Raw genomic sequence first — 8,415 nt, forward strand, 5'->3', positions numbered from 1 at the left:
AATATGCTAGAGGTCTATAAAATCATGACTGGTGTAGAGAAAGTCAATAAGGAAGTGTTATTTAGCCCTTCACCTAACACAAGACCAAGGGGTCCCCCAATGAAATTAATAGGCAGCAGGTTTAAAACAAACCCAAGGAAGCATTTCTTCACACAATGCAGTCAGAAGACAGGATACTGGACCAGATGAACCATTCTTTTGCAGGAGGCAGGTTAGCCATTCTTATGTTTTATGTTCTTAGCTGGCTAAATAGAAATTTTCCTTTACCACCCTGGGAGCATAAGAACCAAGAATGCATTTGTGACACTGGCAGACCAGGCAACCTGTGTATGACCCATAATAACTTAACGAGAGGCACTTCCACTGTATCAAGACAAAAAGAAAAGGAGTACTTGTGGCACCTTAGAGACTAACCAATTTATTTGAGCATAAGCTTTCGTGAGCTACAGCTCACTTCCTCAGATGCATACTGTGGAAACTGCAGAAGACATTATATACACAGAGACCATGAAACAATACCTCCTCCCATCCCACTCTCCTGCTGGTAATAGCTTATCTAAAGTGATCACTCTCCTTACAATGTGTATGATAGTCAAGTTGGGCCATTATGCTTTTGATTTTGTCTCCTTGGATTAGAAACATGGATACATTTAACACCGGCAGGAGAATGACATGCCTTCTCTATTCTGCAGTCTCCCATCTGGATCTGAATGAAAGCTCCACCCAGATATCCATTCATCCCATAACACTGAAAAAATTGAAATAGTTCACTGTTCCACACACAATCTTACCGTAGCATTCTGATCACTGAGAGTGGATTTCACAATCAGAAGCTTTTTAACTCTTGTCTCAGGCACTGAAAGATAAGGAGAGGTGTACAGTACTTCTTTGTTCCACACACACTCACTTTCCACACTGGAATTAATCCTGGATTTCAAAGGGCCCTAGTTAAGAATAGTACCAAGCTTCTCTCCTCTACAGAATCAGTGGGGAAAACATAGGACCAGATTCTGGTCTCAGTTGCACCAGTGTAAATCTAAAGTAATTCCATTTCTCTAAATAGTGCCATCCTACCACCATGATGGAAATATTATAAAGGAGTTTGATAGACTGAGGTGACTGAAGTTAATCTGCAAAAAGAAAAGGAGTACTTGTGGCACCTTAGAGACTAACCAATTTATTTGAGCATGAGCTTTCGTGCTCCTTTTCTTTTTGCGAATACAGACTAACACGGCTGTTACTCTGAAACCTGAAGTTAATCTGTGTTTACACCGGCATAACAGGACTCAGAATCCAGTCTAGAGTGTATAATACTTAGGATTCTCGAGTCAGGAGTATTATTCTATTTTTGTCTGATTATTGTTAACATGCATTAGCCCCAAGTTAACTTCTGTATTTGAAGTTGAAAAAGACCTTGACAAATATCTTGGGCTACATTCAGCACTTAGTTGAACCTGTTGATTTCCATATGGGGCCATATGGGGGTAACTTAGGGCAGCATTTGGTCCCTTAGTGGATCTCCAAACCACTGGTGACTGTTTGTTCTCGAGCCTCTGTGCCCCAGTTGCAGAGGTGATGAGTCTGCTGCAGCCCTGCCGTGCCTACACAGCCTTGGTTCTTTAGCTCAATCTCTAGTAGCCCAAGCTTTTAGCTCTGGATGTCCTCAACTCAACCCTCAGCATGTCGGCCAAGAGGGCAGCTGGCACAGTTGCTCCTGTGTTACTTACAGTCAGCCCCAACAATAGCCCTCAGGAGCTCTAAAGACACCACACGAACGGCCTCATGCTCAATCTTCTGCTGCTTGTGTAGAAATGCTAGCATGTCATCAGGAGAAGAACGGGCTGCAAGGGAAGAAATCACATCCTCACTGTCTGCAGAACTCTTCTTCTTACCTTACCTCACAAAGGTAAGGAAGTTACAAAGAAACCACTGTGTCACTCAGAGTCTCTTCCCCTTACCTAGCAGAAGTACACAATGGAACAGCTCTTTGTGGTTTTCTATGCTGTGCTGCTTAGCTGGAGAACAGATCTGTGGGAAGAAGGGAAATGGTCAAAGAAAAACTAATCAGAAGCAATGGAAAAGAAAAATGTTCAATTAATTTCTAAGCTTCCACTTCCTGCTTGTCCAACTAGAGGTCTGAACCCTAGGGAGATGGTCCTGCATGCACAGCAAGACTCAAAGACAATGACCAATACATAACATAAGAGAAGCTAAAGTGTTTTGAGCAGCAGAGCTGACCTAATCAAGACACAGCTTTACTTTACAACTCTGACTCCCCCTGGTAATCGGCTTATGGTGAAATTGCTTTACAAACTGAGCTGGATAGTAGCTAAGAAAATGAGAGCGCTCCCTGCTTACTCTTGAGCCTGCAGAAATCAGTAAGGCATGAGGAAGTCCCCAGGCTCTGCACGATCATTCCATCGATTTTTCAGTGTTAATATGCTTCAGGTCTGCTGTGCCTAAGCTCAAGGGATCCAAGCAAAACCACCCCTCACCTGGTTGTGCAGAGCACTGCAGATGGCTTGAAACTTCGCTTTAGGTAGAGGGATCTTATATTCACCAGAGACCTCCAAGAGCTGGCTCAGACTCTGCAACAGAGGGCGAAAGTCAGATGGTGGGCACACAAAGGAGCCATATGTAGTGACTGAAGCAGATTCAGGGGATTCCTCGATTCCAAGGCCGGACCGGATTCTTGCCATCATCTAGTCTGACCTCCGGTCGGTATGACACAGGCCATAGACCTTGCCCAGAATCATTCCCAGAGCAGAGCTTTTAGAAAAACATACCAATCCTGATTGAAAAGTCGTCAGAATCCGCCTCGGCCCTTGATAAATGGCTCCAATGGTTAATTATCTCACCATTAAAAATGTACACCGTATTTCCAGTCTGAAAGTGTCTAGCTTCAGTTTCTAGCCATTGGATCAAGTGACACCTTTCTCTGCTAGACGGAAGAGCCCATTAGATAATAGGAGTCCCTCATGTAAGATATTAGAGACTGTAATTAAGTCACCCTGTCACAGGATAGGTCCACCCCGTCAGGGTGGTATCAGGTTGAGGAGGAATTGAAGTAGATCTGGAGTGGCCCAACTGGCCTAGTCTCCCTAGCCACCACAGCAGTCCGGGCTCCTAGGGCACCATCGCCTAATGGTCGGGATCAGTGCAGCAGCCCTTGGGTGAGGGTCCGCAGCCCAACAGCCTGAGTCACTTGGGCTGCCCTTCTAGGGATGGCAGTGCGGCCTAGTGGCCAAAGTCAATAGACCCACCCTTGACTGCACGGCAATGCGGCCTAGTGGCCAGAGTCGATAGAACCACCTTTTGTGGCAGGGAAGTGTTACCTAGTGGTGAGCCCTTCTCCACTGGGTCCTACCTATTCCACAGGGTCCCAGCCCAGGGCGCAGGGATATCTGCCACCAACTCAGCGGGGATCCTTCCAAAGCATGCTGAGTCAAGCCCGCTACCTCAACTGGATCAATGCTTCGTCCACCTAGGCTGCTTCCCACCCGTTCTTCCGCAGCTGGGACTCTCAGGGATTCTGGGGTCTCTCCTCCATCTCTGGCATTGGGTGGCTGGCGGTCAGCTGCAGCCACAGTCCGGCTGGCCTCTGAATCCTGGAGCACTGGCAGTCTCTCTGCAGGAGCCTGCAATGCGCCTCTGCTCCCTTCGGCAGCCATCCCAGCCTGAGCTGAGCGGCTCTCTTTTGTATCCTGGGTCCAGCTGAAGCATGCCGAGCAGAGATGAGGGGGCATGGCCTCCTCGGCCCACAAAGCATGATTAACCCCTGCTGAACCCATGCGGGGTAGGTAAACCCCATCACACACCCTTTTACTTTCTGTGTATTAAACTAAAGAGATTTACTTCCTTGATTCTCCCTCTGTAAGGCACATTTTCTAATCCTTTCGTCACTGTGGCTCTTCTGTCAATTTATCAACACCCTTTTTGAATTGTGGCCACTAGAACTGGACACAGGATTCCAACAGTCGTCAGACAAGTGCCAGATTTAGAGGTAAATTAACCACTGTGCTCCTCCTTGAGATTCCCCTTTTGATGCACCCCAGCTTTAGCTTTTTTGGCCACAGCATGAGTTCATGTTCAGCTGATTATGCCCCATGACCCCCAAAATCTTTTTCAGAGTCACTGCTTCCCAGGACAGCATCCCCCATCAGGTATGTGTGGCCTAAATCCCTTGTGCCTCGACGCATACATTTACATTCAGCCGTATTTAAAGGCATATTGTTTCTTTGCGCCCAGTTTGCTAAGTGATCTAGATCACTCTGAATCCATGAGCTCTCCTCTCCATTATTTACCACTCCCCCATTTTTATCTCATCTGCCAACTTTATCAGTGATGATTTTATGTCCTCTGCCAGGTTATTGATTAAAAAAAAGGTGAAAATCGAATTCCTTCCTGCATCTAACACACTTTTCTCCTTTGCTGCTTGAAGCTTCCAGAATGTCTCGGATGCCATCTACATATTTTACTATGTTTACACAGTTGTGTAGTGCCCTGATGCTATCAAAGAAGTCCATGATGCATTGGTTCCCTCCAAATCATGGGTATTTCAACCCCCAAAGTGACCACATACTCCGTACTAGAAAGCTTCAACCAACATAGACGGTGAGTAAATATCACTACCAAGAAGTTAGAGCTGTCTCATGACTTCATTTACAACAGTGTAGCCCCACTGAAGACAGAATATGGCCCCTTACTTCTCGCTCATGTGGTACTGAGGGGGGATGAAATAGAGAGACAAGGTGAGTGAGACAATATCTTCAATTAGATTATCACACCCACCTTGTCGCTCCAATATCTTGGACCAACATGGCTACAACAGCACTGCATAGAACGGTAGATGAAACAGACAGGCAATGATTTTATATCTATTGAGTTATGCAATGCAAAGCAATGACCCTCAAGCCTCCTTATTATTAATTTTCAACCGTTGACAGTTGGCTTGGTATCGACCAGAGACAACATATGGTAGCCCCTGCTCTGAGGAGCTTATGATCTAAAAGAGAGACACAGAGTTGACAGGATGCTTTGGGAAATCACAAGGAGGGAGTATCTTGTTGTGCAGGTCTTTTGTTTTTTATCTCCTTCTCCTCCTCCCCAGGAAACAGAGGATGCTTTTCATCAGAGGCAGTTACCTACAAATCTTGTTGCCTGGGTCACCATGTGTATAAACCCAGAACTTGTATGCATATTTATTATCTAACAAGTCACTATCTAGACCAGGAAACCCCACTGGCAGCAAATTCCTCCTGCAGGTCATACAGGCACACACAGAGACAGCTACCTTAATGAGTGGTACCTCACCTTGGTGACGTGAAAAACATCAATTTCCTCCTTATATTGCTCAAGGAGCCATGAGATCTCTTTAAATATTGGATTTTGCGGCTCCTTTTTGTGTAGCAGGATGCCCATCATGGGACCAAGGGCTTTGATGACGGCCTGCTTGAGCTGCATAGATGAGACACAGAATTTATGTTCCTACGAATTCATTCAATATCTTCCAATAGGCACACCTTTCCTACTTCTAATGAGTGCAGTTTCCCTTGTTCCACTGTCGGAACGGTCCTATCCCAATATTTCCTGGTAAAGAACCAGGACTCGTAGGGTTGGTGTCAGGATTATATTCTAATGCACCTCACAACTAGACCAGGTAAAATATTTCCCCAGATTAGTATGCATTCTAGGCCAACTCATCCCTGCTGTAACTCCACTGGGGCTGAATGGACTTAGACCAGGAATTAATTTAGCCCACTATCCCGGGTTCATCTGCACATTAGCTGCACAAAACTAGACTCCATGTACACTGGGTACAGACCGAATTTCCATGATGTGGTGACATTATAAACTTATGGGTTTTCGATGTTTTACATGACAATCTGTTCCATCCAAAAGGACCTACCATTAAATGCCATCATCACAAAGAGTGCCAGACACACAGAATGTAACATCACAATTTCCGCTAAAGGTTTAGAAAGCCAGCAATTCTCACCTCCAGCTCCTCACAGCTCAGCCAGTTGCTGGTCACATGGCAATATAAGGGAAGAATGTTCTTCCAGAATTGTGATTCACCCATTCTGGGGAATGGGCACTTTTCCCAGTTCATAAAATATACATTCACTGCCCTTGAGCATTTTTCCAGAACTGCACAGAAGGAGAGAAGACAGGCCATGTGAAAAGGACATAGTAATAATGAGGAGAAGTTGCTTTCTCAGAGAAGACACCCAGGCCTATCGTTTACTCCAATTCCATGGCAGCTACTATCAGGACTAGATGCTGAAATCCCATATCAATTGGGAGCTATTTCTCTTTCCCCCATTCCATTTCTTGTTTCTTAAAAGGCTTTTTTTTTCTACATCTCTCCATCTTTTTTCAATTACCATCATTTGAAGACTCTCCTCCCCTGCAGTTATTGTTTATTCAACCCGAACACTGTATGATTTCATCCTGAGTTACAGTTTGTCTGAAAGATGTTCAGTGCCCCTCACTGCCATTGGCTTTCCTGGGATTTGAAGGTAGTGGGGAGCACTTCGCCCTAAAAGTAGGTGTATCTAGTGTCCTTGCTAAGACGAATTAGGGCCCAATCCTGTTCTCTATGAAGTGGATGGCAAAATTCCCATTTCCCTCAAGGGCACAGGATTAACCCCTTACTGAGCATCACCTGAAAAGCAAAGGAAGAGAGAAGTGGAGTAGACAGAGAAAGAGGGTGAAAGGAGATGATGATGATGATGAAGAAGAAGAAGAAGAAACTGAGGAGAGAGAATGGGTGGAAGAGTGGGAAACAGGGGATTTTTAAATGTACAGTAATGAAATCTGCTCCCTTCACCTCCTCCCCCAGGAGCCTCCTGGCAGAGGGGCAGCTTCAGCTTTTGTGTCTGTTTATTTTAAACGATATGTGTGAGTCATAAAGGGCCTGAACTTACAAATGCTCAGCACCTGCAAAGGAAGGAGTACTCTCAACTTCACTGAGTGCTACAGGAGCCAAGGAACGTAGCACCTGGTGCAATCCAGGGAAGGGAGCACAGTTCAGGGCCTGTTTGCAAACTTGGTCAGTCACTTAAATCTGTACCAAGACCCCCTAAATATCCATTTGGGGCACCTACAGGAAGTGCTGGCACTTACCACCGCAAAATGCTTGTCTCATCCTGCTGTCCTTGACTAACGCCAACATGGAGATCATGACCTTCAGGATCATTCCCACAAAAGGGATACACTTAAGTGCTGCAGAGAAAGGCCAGAAGAGAAGGAAGACAGACAATCAGCTGCTCTCTGCCTTCTTACAACACACGTAGAAACACTGTGGGGCAGGATGCTATGGGTTCCGAGGCCATTGGCGCTGCGTAAGCAGAGCAGAATGGCTTTAAAGCAGCCATTGAAAGCCAGTGGGGGATTCACCCTGAAGAGGGGAATCCTCCACAAGTGTACAGCTGTGCCCAATGCCCAACTCACTCCCAGAGTAAGGGGAGAGAGCACTGGGGCGGGATGGCAAGTGGGGTGGAGAAGAGCTCCACTAGACCTGATCTTCCACGCATTCCCATCCTTAAGGTACTTCACTCAGGGGCATAGGTTAGAGCTTGCACCTCCAGCTGGATCGCTCATGATCTGGAGGCCAGAACTAGCAACAGCAGTTAATCTTGTGTTTCTACACACACACACTCAAACAGAGCTCTGTTTAGCGGTAACATTTTTAGGTAGAGAGATAATCCCCTGTCCTTAAATGAAAAACAATCACTTTGAAAGAAAAGAGGGAAGTGACCATACCATAGGCGGATGACAGGTTGCCCAATGTAATGAAAATAAACTCTTCAGGAAGCTCCAGACGATACACCAGCTCTAACATGACATCACTGAAATAGCAGCGTGCCAGAGTCACTAAGGTGTTGCTAGCTGCCACTTTTAGTTCATTTCTTGCTTCCTAAAACCAAAAACCAAAAGAGAGAGACTGAGGTGACTGAAGCCGGTTGCACTAGCCAGAGTTGTTTACATGAGTCAAGTCCTAATTTCTGTGCACAAGTTGTGAATGAACCAACCCAACTTTCTGAGGGTAGAGTCATTCGTCATAAATATTCCTTGAGTCACTTGGCTAAACAGTTTTCAGCCTTTGAGTTGCTTGCAAGCTGCTTCGTTAGCCTATTCACTGTTAGCTACTTATGGTGGGTGACTGGTCACCATAGTCCCATGATATTTTCCCTGCCCTTCCCTGAGGCAGTAAGTGAGACACAGGCTGGGCAGCTTCAAGATATTCCGAGAGCTTTCCTGGAATAAACTGTCCCCCAAAAGGAGGCTGACTTCCTTTGGAACAAGAGAGGGATTTTTCCATGGGGTTTCCTGCTGGCAAACTATATTCTAAATCCAATGCTGCTTCTTTCGGAGATAGCTCAGATTCTGTCTGTCTTGGGGCTTTATACT

The 8,415-nt window shown here is 45.7% G+C and overlaps 1 long non-coding RNA gene across 1 annotated transcript; it reads right to left on the minus strand.

The window, feature by feature from the left end:
- Positions 1-2,501: 2,501 nt before the first annotated feature.
- On the minus strand, positions 2,502-6,116 carry LOC142069633 (uncharacterized). Its single transcript, XR_012665566.1, has 3 exons — positions 5,999-6,116; positions 5,314-5,457; positions 2,502-2,588 (listed from the first exon to the last, which is right to left on the minus strand). It is a non-coding gene; the product is annotated as an uncharacterized LOC142069633 (long non-coding RNA).
- Between the last annotated feature and the right edge of the window lie 2,299 nt (positions 6,117-8,415).

The sequence above is a fragment of the Caretta caretta genome, chromosome 20 (assembly GCF_965140235.1).
Source record: "Caretta caretta isolate rCarCar2 chromosome 20, rCarCar1.hap1, whole genome shotgun sequence".
Lineage (NCBI taxonomy): Eukaryota > Metazoa > Chordata > Testudines > Cheloniidae > Caretta > Caretta caretta.